This window comes from Danio rerio, chromosome 22 (assembly GCF_049306965.1).
Source record: "Danio rerio strain Tuebingen ecotype United States chromosome 22, GRCz12tu, whole genome shotgun sequence".
Classification (NCBI taxonomy): domain Eukaryota; kingdom Metazoa; phylum Chordata; class Actinopteri; order Cypriniformes; family Danionidae; genus Danio; species Danio rerio.
In genome coordinates, this window is record NC_133197.1 from 6,295,001 (window position 1) to 6,307,454 (window position 12,454).

Below are 12,454 nucleotides of genomic sequence, written 5' to 3' on the forward strand. Positions count from 1 at the left end.
TGATGAAGAAACCAACTGTTCCACTGTTCTATTCAAATCACTGTTGACAATGCAAACAAAGGCTGGAGAAACAGAGCTACTCAACAGCAGGGGGTAATGTGAAGAAGTCACCCATCTCCTTCCACCTCAAGCCCCCCTTCTTGACCCTTATGTTACCTTCTGATTAGAGCACATTTCACATAAAATGTTCAAGGTTTTAATCTGGTGTATCTTGCATCACTATATTCATGTTTGGTATCATTTTAAATGTCTCTGTGTGATTGGTAAAGTGGTCTTAATTTTACAGTAATATTTTACTGGTATATGTTGATTTGGTTTTTGACTTCTATAGGATCTTGATAAGATGCTCTCCCTCCTAAGAGATGGTTAAGTCCTCAAATTGACCAGGCCAGGGTTTCTGTGACACCTCTATTGTCTTGAATTTATGGCTGTTTGTTTTGACTTGAGTATATAAGGTAAGATGTGCTTTAGGACGGGGGGAGATCTTGTAAAAAGACACCCCATTGCAGCATCTCTGAGGCCCCGTTTACACTAATGCGTTTTAGTTTGAAAACGCATAAGTTTTGCTACGGTTACGCCATCCGTCCACACTACCACGGAGTTCTCGAGCGCCGAAAACGGAGCGTTTCGAAAACGCTGGAGAGGCCGTTTTCATTCTAAAACGCTGCAGCTCCGTCTCAGTGTGGATGGGGAAAGACGGAGACATCTGAAAACGGAGGCGGGGCTGCAGACATTCGCCTCTCTGATTGGGGCTTTCCCTCAATATTAAGTAGCCTACACACAGTTCAGTCCTGAATCTTCTCCGTGTAAGTTCAGACTTCGCAAGTTTGATCAAGGCTGCAGTCTCTTCTTCTCAGTTTGATATGGAAAACATACCGAGGACACGCGTCAATCTTCACAGGGAACCGTGTACTTTATGACTTCATTCACATCACCTTGGCTTCGTTGTTTCACTTTCTCAACAATAAAATGTAAACTTGATTTAAGGAACTGCCTATTTTTATTTTAATATTAACAACTAAACAGACAGCAGAAATGTTGAGGCGTCGTGCTGCATGAGCGTCATCTTCACTGTGTGGATATTTATAACAAAACGGAGCCGATAACAACTGCCTCCTTTCAATTTCAGTGAAAATACGAAACATGCCCTCTCTTTTGCTGAATATCCGTTTTAATAATCGATAATGGCCATAAAAGTATAACATACAATAAGTTTATACATTATAGGAAATAAAGACAAGCGATCAGTCAATATACAGAATGTAGGCTACATGGTTACATTAATCATTAACTTATCTTTGCGCTCAGCCAAAACACGTTACGAGAACAAGTAATAGATTCCAATGACCAAAGTCAGGGAATATGTCGTTAGATAAAGACAACAAGATGAATGAAATATCACGTTTAATAAATATAGTGAGATTAGATCCAGCGGGAGATGCTTGATGAGAAGTCCGACCAGCAGAGCTCTCATCTGGGTAGATGGGCTGCAGCGCTTGCCAAAGTGTGTGTGTGGTCACGTGATGTGCGTTTTCAGCGTTTTAGTGTGGACGGAGAGCAGTTCAGAAACGCTGGGTAAAACGCGAGTGTGGACGCGGATCGTTTTCATTCTAAAACGCCGTTTTAAAACTAAAACACACTAGTGTAAACGGGGCCTGAGACTTATGCTGCAATGTACTTCTCTGGTCAGGTATGCATCTATATTTCTTTGATTTATCTTTGATTAATGGATGTTATATTGTTAGTCTCATCTCTGAATTGGCTTCCTGATGATTTATTATGTAATTGGCAGAATACAATTTTACCTGAAAAATAAAATGTTAAGTTTTGATTAATTCTGGAGTTGCGAATTCATTGTATCCAGTAGATTAGAGGAGTCTTCATTACCTTTATTGTATGGCATAATTGAATTGATTAATAGGCACATTTGATTATACGTAGCCATAAAGGCCTATAACATGTAGACCTTTTAATCATTCAACCACTGGAAGTAGCAAGTTGTATGGGCTTGGCTAAGGATCTGTTTTTTAAGACTAGGTAAGCGTTAATGCGACCAGCTTATTCAAATATAGTTAATCCTGCATCCTCTGACTATTTTCAGAGTGTCGACATATTGTCCGTGAGAAGATGCGCAAACCCGGGGCGTGGAACTCTGAGCGATGTTGGTCCCTAATGAACGTACAATTAGAATATCGGACCTCAGAAAATATCAAAACTCTAAATTAAATCATAAATGATGAATGTGATCCGTTCTTACAATTAGAAATACAATCTAAATTTTAGGATCATTTAAATTGGAGTCAGATTTAATTCGGAGCTAAAAAACTAATAAAAATAAATTCTAATAAATAATAAAATTCTTTTCATAAGCACTAGAAAAGGCTTACATGCATTAAACCTTCGACCATGCTGTTAGTTTCGTCATTGAGCTAATAGATGGACTCCTACAATAGTGTATGTGTGTGAATGAGTGTGTGAAAGTTGAGTTTACCAAAAAGTTGGATAGTTCGTTTAAATCAAGCTGAGACCATCTCATTCAGGTGCTAGGAGAATTAACTGCTAGATTAAGGAGGGGGAGTATTTTTAGAGAGAGAAGAGTGCTTTTACAGGTGGTATGTCAAGCCTATTTACCTGTGTGAAGCACACTTCATAAATGCAGCGTTTTCTTTTTTAGTAGAGGAGGCAGTCTAGCTGATCTCGGAAATGATGTTTTAGTTGTGGTTTAAATAATATCAGTGAATCAGCAGGAAAGAGAACTGAGCTCAGAAGATACTTGAGTCCTGGGCTCCCTCTCCTTTGAAGGGTGTAAGGGGGGGTCTCGAGAACTCCCCTGGTTAGTTAGGGTCTATGACAGATTATAGTAATTGCTATGGAAAGATAAACTGCTGACTAAAAGCCATATATAGGACTAAGAGCTCATCTATTGTGCCCATTCTGTTTGGTTAATTCACTAATGTCACATGTCTTTGGAATGTGAGAGGAAACCAGGAACCCAGGTGAAACCCATGAGAGAATGAGCTGAACATGTAAACTCCACACAGAAATGGCCTGATAATGACTTGAACCACTGACATTCTTGCTGTGAGGCAACCATTCTAACTACTGCCACCGTGCTATGCAATGTAGGAAAAGGAAGACGAATGGAAGGGGGGGTTCTTCAAGATGAAGATAACTGGGGTAAAATACTCTGGATAATTATGTTATGTTTGATTAATTATGATTAATTTGTTTAATGAATCATGTGTTAGCTAAAGCGGGACCAGTCGTGGTCAATAACAAACATGTGATCCTCTCAAAATTAGTTTATAAATAAACTTCACTACAGAAATAAAGATGGCTTGCGCCAATGTAAATGTACCTTTAACTCAAACTACAACTATTTAGAAATTCACTCTAAAAACTGGAAGCTGATTTCAACAAATTAAAATAATATACTCACCACTAACATTGTACAAGTACAAGAGTACAAGATACTCACCACTAACATTGAACATCTTGTTCAGTCTATAGTAACTGTTGGTTACTTTATAAAGTCCAGAGAGTTCAGTTCTGAAGTTTCTGACAGTTAGATCTCCAGTTTTATTGTCCAGTTTCAGTCTGTTTGTGAATCTCCCATCTAAAATAGATTCATATATAAATATCTTAAAGAGTCTATTGTAGATTTGAGCTATGAGGTTGCCTTCAACCCCATACCTCCACTCCATCACTTCATCATACTCCATTTCAGAAAGTCCAGTGTGTAGAGTGACCGAATCTCCCTCCATCACAGACACGAACTCGCCAAACACACCTAAACAGGAAACAGTTACACAGATGATGCAGATACAAGGCATTACACTAGCAAAAGTTTTTCATTCATCCTCACACCTAAAATAGCCTACTAGTACACAAAAAAAAAAAAAAAAAAAAAAAAAAAATATATATATATATATATATATATATATATGTATGTATATATATATATATATATATATATATATATATATATATATATATATATATATRTATATATATATATATATATATATATATATATATATATATATATATATATATATATATATATATATATTAGAGCTGCACGATTCTGGCTAAAATGAGAATCATGATTTTTTGCTTAAAATAAAGATCCCGATTTTCTCACAATTCTGTAGATGTAAAATAAAGCTCAATATAAGATTATTATTTTTTCTCAAACAAATGGTAAAACAACAATATTAATGTTATGTGTAGGTCTACTGGTTTCTATAAATAATTATATGCTACTTATATCTCAAACATAATTCAACATCAGAATTACTGTATGCTTGCAATTTGTCATTGACAACATTTTTAGACAAAATAATTCACTGGTAAAATCATCATTATATAGGCTAGAGTAGTTATACTGACACTGTAAACATATATTTTCATGCAATGCGATATGATTATTTAAATGATGTGTGTGCTTTCGGTTTCATTTTGACTGCTGAGTGCTTGTTCATACTTTGCGCGCAGCTCTGAAACGATCACTCAGTGCCACAAGCTAAATATTATTTACAACTGTATTACCTGTTACTCAGCATATGCAGGTTCTGTTCACTAAAGTAGACGCGCGCGCGTCTATCATTAAATAGGCGCTTGCCCGCACAGTCAGCAGCTCACGTCACGTGTGATTTCCCGGCCGCAAATACAGCATTATATGAAGAAAAAAATACATTTTTAGATGAATTATACCTTATAAATACAGTATGTGACTCTTTTAAAATCATTTGGAGGTGTACATGTCGCTGAGCAACGTGTGTGAAACAATGAAAAGACTCGAGCAGCTGCCTTTTCTTCTCTCCTGAACTTGAAAATATGATAGACAGAATCGTAGAAATGCTGGATTAAGATCATCTAGGGCAGGGGTGGGCAAACTCAATCTTGGAGGGCCGGTGTTCTGCACAGTTTAGCTCCTACTCTAATCAAACACACCTGCTTATAGATGCTAGTGATCTTGAAGACACTGATTAGCTTGTTCAGGTGTGTTTGACTAGTGTTGGAACAAAACTCTACAGGGACACCGGCCCTCAAGGATCAAGTTTGCCCATCCCTGATCTAGAGGGTCGAATCGAGATCGCAATCTTTTTTCGAATAATTGTGCAGCTCTAATATATATATATATATATATATATATATATATATATATATATATATATATATATATATATATATATATATATATGTAGTTAAGACACTAGAACACGCAAAGGTCCTGGCTTTTATTTTCACTTTCAAACAGGAGCTATTTCACGGCACAGAATATGCTGTTTTGAAAGATATCTGAAGTAAATTGATGTTCTTGCTATTAGAAAGTTTAGTTTAAGTTAACTGGAAGTTGCTAGGCAAAAAAATGCACACATTTAAAGTCACAGTGAAAAGTATCAGACATGCAAGCAGTCATTTTGAAGAATATGGTAATTAAAGGTAGAAATGCTCAGTTCCCCTTCGGTTGGGGAACTTCAGTGCTATAAGTGGATTTGATCTTGGAAAATCCACATATGGGAGGATTCGGTTCTGAAGCCGCTTGTCTGAAAGTGTATTGAACGGGCCAATGAAAGCAATGAATTGGCAGCGTAAGCTTGCGCAGGTGTGCTTCATTGCCAATTATCCCAGCATATACAGGTAAGCACACCTGGAGCGAGCAAACGCCATCCTTTTCGCTTCAGAGACTTTCTGATCGAGTCGATGAGGGTTCCTCTTGCTGATTCAGCGACTTCAGAGCGAACGAGTGTCTCCCAGTCCAGAGTGGGTTTTCGCGGCGGCAGACGGTCGAGCTAGGTTTCTCCCTTGCCTGCGGTTCTTTGGGTCCGGTCCTCCAGAGCGGTGTGTATTGTTGCAAACTTTCCTAAAAGAGCAACACAGTCGTGCAGCACGTCCCTTTCAGGATGGCGCTCCGACTTTGCGTTTCTGGATGCAGGGGTTTCCTGGCTCCGGATGATGGACACGATCACTGCATTACATGTTTGGGGGTCCAGCATGTAAATGTGGTGCTCGCGGGCGGTTCATGTCGTCACTGCGATGCCATGACCATTGCACAGCTAAGATCACGGCTAACTTCCGTAAGAGAGCGAACCACCCAAGTTGTCTCCTTCTCTGCAACGGGCGCTCGGGCAGATCTGAGGGTTCCAGCGGGAGATAATCCGCAGCCCAAGGGCTGGCGGACCTCTTGTTCCTCAAAGCGCTCAATCCAAGCTTCGGGCAGTGGGAGTGATCCGTCTAACCAGATGGTAGCTCTCATGCTCGCTGACACCGGAGATCAGATGTCCTCCGCGGCATCGAAGGGTGGGCTTTCACTGTCCGACAAAGATCCTGACCCGCTCGCCTCCTCCGGGCAGGTGAGCGCCGTCAAAATGGATCCTAAAGCGGACATGTTAGCCGTGCTTTCCCGGGCTGCTTCGGCTGTGGGGTTGGAGCTGGTTCATCACTACAAAGGCCCGCCGCGTGTGCGCTAGGGAGGACGATGTCCACACTTGTGGTTCAGGAGCGCCACCTCTGGCTAAACCTGGCCGATATGCGCGTTGTTGACAAAGTTCGCTTTCTTGACTCGCCCATATCCCAGGCTGGCCTGTTCGGCGACACCATCGGTGAATTCACCCAGGAATTCAAGGCGGTGAAAGAACAGTCGGATGCGATGGGTAATGTCATCTATCGGCGCGGCCGTAAGCCCGCTCCGCCCGCCGAGTCATCCACCTCCGCTGCTTCTCGCCGAGGGCGCCCGCCAACGAGTGCTGCCCCGCCCGGCGTACACCTCGAAAGCAGGCAGCCCCCCTGCCCAGGGCGCCGTTAAGTCTGGTAAACGGACCGCGAAGCGTCCCTGAGACAGGCCATCCGGAGAGGAGGAAACTTGCTCTTTCCCCGCTGGAGAGCGGGGCCCCGATTCCAACGGTACTTTTCAGTGCCACCAAAACATCAATGAAAGAGCACTTTTCCCCTTCCATGGATGTGACAGTACAAACCTTGCCAGTCCGGGATGCGCTGCCTTCCGGCTCGCAGGTTCTACATGCTTCGCCAGTGGCTCACGAGCGCTGGGGGGACAGTCCCCTTTCCCTCAGCCCTCCAGCCCCCTCTCTGGAGTCAGGGTGCGGAGCCAGAGCGAATCGCTCTCCTCCAGCTCTTCCGCGGGACCCTCGTGCTCCCCGGATCATCACACCCACTCCGCGCTGCCCCACCGCTGGTACGTCAGTGATTGTAGCGATGACTCCATTAGCGAGGGCTCTGCCTGCCTGGTTAGCGCTGGCCAGCCCCTCGCGGTGGCTCATACGCACAATCAGACTCGGTTACACGATTCAGTTCACGAAGCGGCCCCCCAAGTTCACGTGCGTGTATTTCACCAGGGTCAACCCCGTCCACCCCTGTCTTGCAAGAGGAGATTGCTGCCCTCCTGTCGAGGGGTGCAATCGAGCCAGTTCCTCCAGCCGAGATGGAGAGTGATGGTTTGCTTCACTGCCAGTATGTTCTATCGGGTGGGACAGATTTGATGTGTTCCCGATGTTATTCGGCACCACTCTCCCACACAGAGCACCCAAAAACAATAAGTTAATCTGAACATAAAAAGCCGAACCACTTCCACACCACTGCATTAGTCTTTCCTGTCTCATCAACTAATTTGTCTTTATTCTTGTGGACGCTTGTTCATTCACAACTGTATTTAGGGAACTGATTTTGTAGCTAAAACTTTCTGAACTGTGCGAAGGAGCTTAACCAGCGTGTCTGTGATGTATGTCATCATGCAAATGACACCACGCTCTTTCTGACGGCTGAGCACTGAACATAATTCAGTGACAAATGATACAATTTATAAGATCTTAGAAATATAATCAAATATATATCAAAATACCAGAAATAGGTTTAAAAAAATCATATCACCGTTGTTGAAAAAAAGAAAATCTATCGCGATATATATTGATATTGAATTATTGTCCAGCCCTAATACATACATACATACATACATACATACATACATGCATACATGCATACATACGTTTTTTATATTAATAAAAATGTTTCTTGGTTAACCTGTTTTTACACAAAAGATCAACCAATCGGGTTTTAGATCCATTTTAACTTGTTTAGATATAATCTCAAAATTATAAACGAAAAACCTAGAGATACAAGCATGATGTAGACTATACTCTATAATATGCAATGTACTTTTTCTGATACACAAATTATATTAGTAATTCATATACAAGTAACAATTTCAATTGTATTGTCATTACATTAAAATGCTAATCATCAGATTGCAAAGAATAAGTAAACTGCAGTATAATATACCATATGGTAATGCAAAGTTATGTTCTAACATTAATGATGATCATGTGCACGTTAACACTGATGTAAAGTTTTTGATAAACGCACTATGAACTAACACAACAAACAGTTAGGCTAACAACTATGGAAAATGAAGAGAATTTGATTGACTATTACAAGCTAGAAAAACATCAGACAACCATGTCAAAGCAATTAATGGTATGACACCAGCTGAATAGATCTAATATTTACACATTTATGTATGAGAAAGGAATGGTTTGGGTAGTTACATCACTATTACTATTTTCCATAACATATATGCCCTTCCACAAATGAGATGACTTTAAAACGAGACATTAAAAGAGATAGCGCTAACCATGTTATGCCATACCTGTTAACATTGAGGTGAAAAAATAGGGGACAGCAATTAGCTTCAAATGATAGAATACATAGCAAACATTAGTAAATATTAATAAAATAAACAGAGTTAGCCTAATAAAATCAATGGCCTACAGTAAAATGAAATCAAGTTATAAAAGTCGGTTCAGTTTTTACTGTATTTAAATATTGATTTAAGTCACTATAGTTATTTAGTGAAGAGCAGCAAATAAATCTCTCTTTTTGTTTAGCTTGATAAGTGTCACTGTGAGAATGCACCGATTTGTAGGCTGATAAAAGTTTTTGAATACTTACTAACAAGTAAGTTTGTGCTGATTTAAGTAAAAATTATTTATATAAAATAAAACAAACAGGAGGGACATGTTTATATATGTTATTAAGTGTATTTGTCTGTTTAAATACACCCAATTCCCACTCTTTAAATGACGTGTACAGAAGCTGATCTGGGAACAGTTTATCAAACAGAGCGCATTCGTCAGTCAGCATGCATACACGGATTCAGAGGTTACGATTGACACAGCTGAAAGTGAATGCAGACGTTTTATGTTTATTCTAGCGTGCGTCTTAGACAAGAAGCAACTAGGCTATATTATTACTACTACTACTACTACTACTACTACTACTACTACTACTCAGGGGTGCAACTACACATTTACTGAGGGGTATGTGGATTCAAGTTGTGTTTAGTGTAAAAAATAAACAGAGACAAACTGCCTAAAATGTTCAATTTCATCAAAATGCTATGGGCAAACTTTTTTTTTTTTTGTAGCTAAAATTAAAATAGTTGAGCAAAACAAAAGTTACCAAAAGGCCTGATCCATCATTATGATACATAATAAATTTATAAAAACATCTATATGGTATGATAGGATTGATAAACATTTCAATTCCAAAAAAATGTGAATATTCTCACTGTTTGTTCATGTGTCAGTCTTAACAGGGTTAAGAATCATTATAATCAAGTATATAAAATTCATATAGGCAAGTTTTTAATCCAAGTATTATTTTCTATTTTATCTGAAATATATTGAAGTCTGTACTCACTTAAACATACATTTTGTGGGATCCCTCTTATTTTGGCAAATTAATTAATTAAATAAATTAATTAATTTATATTACTTTTTTTTCAGATTAATCTTATAACTTTTGACCTCAACTGTACTGTATGAATGATTTGACAGTTTTTGATAAAAATATAAAATATATAAACAGTTACATCTACATGAACACTTTACACTTGGCTGTGTGACTGCATGTTATTGTGTTAAATAATTTTGAATTAAAATGCGTGTGCGAACATATGCAACTCATTGTATATATTTTTTTATTTAATAAAATACAATATTAAACTCGTATAAAAAGCTAAATAAACATCAACAAAACATATTTATTTATTTTTATTATTTGAAACTTTTAATATGGATAATTTCAAAAATCGTTTTGCCACTTATGGCGCCCCTATGCGCCGCATTTACTGCATACCCCCTTTTTGCGCCCCTGCTACTACTACTTATTAGACTTTGCTATGCAGTTAAAATACATGGGCTTATTATTTTTCAAAGTCATAATACCAATGAGTTCTAAGAATAGTGGAAGTTACACTTTTTTCTTCCTCCATTTTAGGCGCCCCTCCTATATAGCCTATGCCATGGGTGAGCCTTCTCGTTGTAAAATTTACGTAGCGAGAAAACAACACGCAAACTTCATTTACTGCCCTACGTTTACTAGAAGTTGTTGTAATTATTCATAATTTAACAAAAACATCTATAAATACGACTATAACAGAAACGATAAAGTACTTTAAAGTGCAAAATAAAACCGAAAGTTAAATATAAGCAAAAATATCTTACCGACCAAGACGACATGGAATACACAGAAATATAACAAGCTCTTCATAATGCTGCAGTCGGTAAACTCTGAGTTCATGAAGATGATTTGCGGATAATGCAGAATAGCTATCTGCTGAAGTCACTCCAGGATCGGTCGGATGACTCGGATCGACAGAAAATCCGCCTGAAGGTCGAAATAAAGACTAAAAGACTCAATGCCAGCTAATGAGGAATGTTTTTGATCAGTCAATATCTGTAACTGCAGGAAAAAGTAAGTCTAAGACTTCCATCTGTGTCCATCTTGGTAAAAGCTCAAATAAAATGGAGGACACGTCCTTATAGCGCCGCCTACAAACAGACTGATCATGAATAGCCTATTATAAATATGGAAACATGCATACACTTGTATAACAATAAACTTAACAAACTTGCCCAGTGGCAACAACAGTGAACATTGATGTCATGGTCACAAATGTTTATTTAATAAATATGTAAACATGTTGTAATTTTACAGTTGCATTGTAACACTTGCCTCATTTCTTCATAAATTTAAAAGTTGGAAAAAAGTGACTTATTGATATTATTTAATAGTTTAAAGTGATATGTGTTGTCTGGGTTGGTGTTGTATATCATGGTACAAAACTATTGTAATTAACTGTCAGTACATTTTCTGTTATTTTATAGACTTTTCTCTAGATAATATTTTAAACTACTAAAATGTTTTTAAAAAAGTCACTTTGTTAAACTGTAGAGTTGAATTTTCAACATCAAGTCAACAGAGCGGAGATTAACATCCCATATTGCAATTCACAACTGTAAATAAACAGAAAACACTTAATAAACACACAATTTTAGGTGTTTCAGATTACCCACCCTGCTGAAAAATCCAGCTTAAACCAGCCTAGGCACGTTGGCTGGTTTTAGCTGGTCGACCAGGCTGGTTTTAGAGGGGTTTTGGCCACTTCCAGGCTGGTTTCCAGCCATTTCCAGCCTGGTCTTAGCTGGTCAGGCTGGGAGATGACCAGCTAAAACCAGCTTGACCAGCCTAGCCAAGCTGGGAGTCCAGCCAAAACCAGCTTTATCCAGCTTAAACCAGGCTGGTCAAGCTGGTTTTAGCTGGATTTGGCTGGTAATTTTCCAGCCTGACCAGCTAAGACCAAGCTGGAAATGGCTGGAAACCAGCCTGGAAATGGCCAAAACCCCTCTAAAACCAGGCTGGTCGACCAGCTAAAACCAGCCAACCAGCCTAGGCTGGTTTAAGCTGGATTTTTCAGCAGGGCACATTTACCCTACTGTAGATTTAACAGAGTTACTGCAGATTCCAAGAGACAAAATAAAAACCCTTCAGCAGAAGCACTGATGCAACATGAAGTAAAGTTATTAAGGGTCTCTGATGTCAAACAAAGCCACCCTCAAAGTCTAGCTTAAGGAAAAGGAAATAAGATTACGTTGTGGTTGCTGCTCGCTAACTTCCGGTTTTATAAAAGCAAGGCACTGCTTTGTTTGTCGTCACTTTAGCCTGTAAACGGCATAACAAAACAAAGCGATTTTATAGAGAGCGATTTAAGCAGATTGCAAGATTACAACTAGGAAAGATGACAATTTTACTGTCACTGTACATTACATTATATTGTTAGATTTATAATTGTTTGCATCAGAAATGTAGGCTATCATCCCAATCTGTTCTGGGCACAATACAGATCACTGTAGTTTCTATACAGTAGGTGATACTTGCCACTTTTAGCATTCTGATGATGACAGTAAATCAGACCACCCACTACAATCACCAGGGCCCGGTTTTTCAAAAGTAATCCACTAGGGTTTTGGATAAGGGATTGGATCAAATCTTGAAAATGGGTTTTTCAAAAGAAAAAACGGATTACATAATCGGATTAGATCATGTAATCCAATCTTGGTCTTGATCCGGATCAAACCTTTAGTTTGGGTTTTTC

The 12,454-nt window shown here is 38.9% G+C and overlaps 1 non-coding gene across 2 annotated transcripts in view; it reads right to left on the reverse strand.

Moving 5' to 3' along the window:
• The window catches only part of LOC100331974 (uncharacterized), a 35,343-nt gene extending 24,518 nt beyond the window's left edge, over positions 1-10,825 (reverse strand). Inside the window, exons 1-3 of one of the 2 annotated variants that reach the window (XR_002456454.3) lie at positions 10,524-10,825; positions 3,694-3,790; positions 3,479-3,616 (exon numbers count right to left, since the gene is read on the reverse strand). This is a non-coding gene — a transcript (uncharacterized protein). Of the gene's footprint in view, positions 1-3,478; positions 3,791-10,523 lie in introns of both variants that reach the window. The other variant, XR_117958.6, reaches the window with a different exon arrangement.
• Between the last annotated feature and the right edge of the window lie 1,629 nt (positions 10,826-12,454).